At 43.0% G+C, this 3,539-nt stretch overlaps 1 protein-coding gene across 2 annotated transcripts in view; it reads right to left on the reverse strand.

Annotated features, from left to right (window-relative positions):
* The window catches only part of psd3l (pleckstrin and Sec7 domain containing 3, like), a 162,594-nt gene extending 159,479 nt beyond the window's left edge, over nucleotides 1-3,115 (reverse strand). The window contains exon 1 of one of the 2 annotated variants that reach the window (XM_014144526.2): nucleotides 2,862-3,115. The gene's annotated coding sequence lies outside the window, so the exon portion shown is untranslated. The remainder of the gene's footprint in view (nucleotides 1-2,861) is intronic. The other variant, XM_014144518.2, reaches the window with a different exon arrangement.
* Between the last annotated feature and the right edge of the window lie 424 nt (nucleotides 3,116-3,539).

The raw sequence follows: 3,539 nt of genomic DNA on the forward strand, positions 1-3,539 counted from the left end.
TAAGTATGCAGACAGATTTCCACTTTCCTAGTGCTGTGGTGGTGGAGGTTAGATGGACCGACCGCCAATAAGCAATTTTCCACTGTTATCGTAGTACTGTGTAGTACTGCCCAATTATAGTATATCCTCTGTTTACAGAATGGTTGGCCATTAACTTACTGTAGCATACAAAATGCTGGAAGTCCAACTGAACTGATTCCAAAGCTGACCACATTCTAAGTACCCCAAGCCATGTCTTTTCAAAGCTGAAGTTACTCTACATTGCAAATGTAATGACATTTTTAACTGGAGAATTTGTCTTGTTTGTGTTCTTTCTTTTACTGGTGGAAACAAAGTAGTGAACCCACCCTCCATCCCTTCCCAGTGTCCCCCACAACCTGACCACAGCCTCAAACACCCACCCTCTGTCCCTTCCCAGTGTCCCCCACAACCTGACCACAGCCTCAAACACCCACCCTCCGTCCCTTCCCAGTGTCCCCCACAACCTGACCACAGCCTCAAACACCCACCCTCCGTCCCTTCCCAGTGTCCCCCACAACCTGACCACAGCCTCAAACACCCACCCTCCGTCCCTTCCCAGTGTCCCCCACAACCTGACCACAGCCTCAAACACCCACCCTCCGTCCCTTCCCAGTGTCCCCCACAACCTGACCACAGCCTCAAACACCCACCCTCCGTCCCTTCCCAGTGTCCCCACAACCTGACCACAGCCTCAAACACCCACCCTCCGTCCCTTCCCAGTGTCCCCCACAACCTGACCACAGCCTCAAACACCCACCCTCCGTCCCTTCCCAGTGTCCCCCACAACCTGACCAAAGCCTCAATATCACAGGCTGCAGAATTTGAAGTTAAATGTGCTTGTTAACATTCTGATTTGTTCGATGTTCACCAAAGCTCTGGATGATATCAATACCAACAGGGGTTTGTGTTATTGAAACTAAACACACAGGAAATGATGTCATCAGATGACTCCTGGGGTAGGGAGTCGTGGTTTTAGGGGGGAGCACTGTTTTTTGGGCAGTTTCACTGCCTGACCTTTGCCCTCGTTCATCACTAGAGCCGTGCTGATGGTTTCCCTTCTCACTGAAAGAATTGTCTTGGCAGCCTTAATGATGTGGTCTGGACAAGCGTGAGCCAGCAAGGGAAAACAGCTGGGCTAGCAATGACAACAGACCACTCCTCTATTTGATAAAAAAAAAAAAAAAAATTCAGGGCCAGAGTAAGTCAAGAGCTTTTCTTAGAAAACAAGTGTTTATTCATAATTTCAAGTACCACAAAAAGTAGCCGTTAAATGTGATACAATACATGGGGACTAGCTTCCAAAGGGTCAGGCTCTAAGCTAAACTACTCCTTCCGCGTGAGAACCATCAAATTAAATGGTATTTAACACCCATCTGTATTTTTGATAGTCCCCACAATGTTACAAGCCTAATGGCTGCCTTTCAATGGGCTTGTTTCAGAAAGGCTCCAAAGGCAATGTAGTCTAATATAAGCACCACTTGGGAGTGTGGACAGAGTTAAACTAAAGTCCTTCTGAACTCTTGGTCTCTCGCCCACATGCCTTGGATGCTGGTGGCGGTGTAGTGATAAGGCAGAAGACATGGTGGTGCCTTGCATGGGCGGCCAACCAAACATTCACAGCCGTGATAAAAGGAAAGAGTGGGGGGCGTTGTCATAATCCCGGCCTACAGTTTGTGACCTAGTCCTAACAGAGAGGAATCTGTCTGGGAAACAAACCTCTCTTTATAGGAAGTCTTTCTGAAGGGAGTCAGACCGTTAGAGCATTTTACTGCTGATGGACACTATTTGCTGCCATTGCTATGGGTTTCTGTACGCTAACATCGATTCATCCTTAATGATGTTTTCTTGCGATTTTGAAGATAACATTGAAGACAACCAATGTAATTGAAATGACTGCATATGCTACTCTTGAATGCACAAGATGTAAGGTTAAGTTACTTATAGCAACAGGCTATTTAGATTCCTTCTAGGCATTGCATAATTTATTCAGAAAACAGAAAGGAGCATATTTTCTGAAAGCAAGGTGAGTCAGTGTATTGGGGAAAAAATAACACACCTATAATGTTAATTCTCCAACAGTCTATTCTACAGGAAGTATTGATAGAGCATACTGTTCTGATGGAAAGTTTACATTCAAGTTTAAGCAAGATACTGTAATAAGACACAGGTGGACCTGGTATGAAAAGGACCAAATAATATGTCATTTTCTTCTCCTCCCAAGTCATCCAGGCTGTATAACATTCGGCCTGATTTGGAGTCCCATAGAGCGGCGCACAATTGGCCCAGCGTCGTCTAGGTTTGGCCGGTGAAGGCCGTCATTGTTAATAAGAATTTGTTCTTACCTGTCTTGCCTAGTTAAATAAAGGTAAAAAAAAAAAGAATAATTAAAAAGTAATCATCACTTTTTTGGAGGGCTGATAACTCTCTGTTGTGTCTATAATAATAATAATTATTATGCTGTAATAATGTAATGATCATTTTTGTTCAGTAGTTTAACATTTTCATTCCCAGTACACATACCTCAGCCACTTATACAGTATAACAATGTGTAGAGGACAGTTCATCCTCCCTCGGGTCATAATAATGATGCCACCCACAACCATCTACATCTCAAGGTGACTAAAGTTTATTCCAGGTCACTCATATACCTCAAATCCAATTACTGAAACGTCCAATTTGCACAACTTGACATAAGCCACAGAGTCAGATGCTAAATTCCCCCTTATAATAATTTAAATGTACCATTCATTATAGTCAATTCTCCAAACCAACTCTGTTTTTTGATTGAAGCTTACAGTCGTTTACAAGAAGCAGCTTTCTGGAATCTATCAATGACTTACTTTCATGAAAGTATACCTTCACTCTTGAATCATTGTGTCCAAAATCTCTTGCAACGGCAATTGCGGTCGGATCCAGCAGCGCTTCAAATGTACGTGTATGAGAGAGATAATTAAATACCGTGTAACGTTGCTGAACTTCATGCTACATGCGCGCTAAGGTGTGCTTCCCTTGGTCTCTCCGTTCTTTTTCTGTTACCTCGTTCTCTCGCTCCATGTACCCCAAACTGAGATTTTCTGGCGACCTTATTTAGCATCGCAGGTTCTCAAAAGCATACTTTGTCAAGTGGATAAAAACCACTGTCAAACCCTCTTATGTGCCATCGGCACCCTCAGACAGTAGCGCAGGAGAGGTTAAGATATTCAGACGTTCTGTAGAATTGACAATATGTCTGTCTATAATCAGTTCCACAACAGACAAAATAACATGTTCAGAGATGGACTTTCATTGTGCTTCATACTTTTTTTTTTTTTTACATTTTGTGTTGCTTCTTACTATTTTTACAGGTCGACCTAATTATGTTGAAATAATGTATTTGTCTCTGTAGGAATCATTTGACATTTTCGCATAGCAGTCACAACCTGTCTGATATTTCTCCTTCCTCTCTGTTCATTGTCAAATGGCAGTGTGTTTACTTAACAGTGATGGCACCAGTGAACCAGATGATTGTAATGATAGGG

This window comes from Salmo salar, chromosome ssa01, assembly GCF_905237065.1.
Source record: "Salmo salar chromosome ssa01, Ssal_v3.1, whole genome shotgun sequence".
Lineage (NCBI taxonomy): Eukaryota > Metazoa > Chordata > Actinopteri > Salmoniformes > Salmonidae > Salmo > Salmo salar.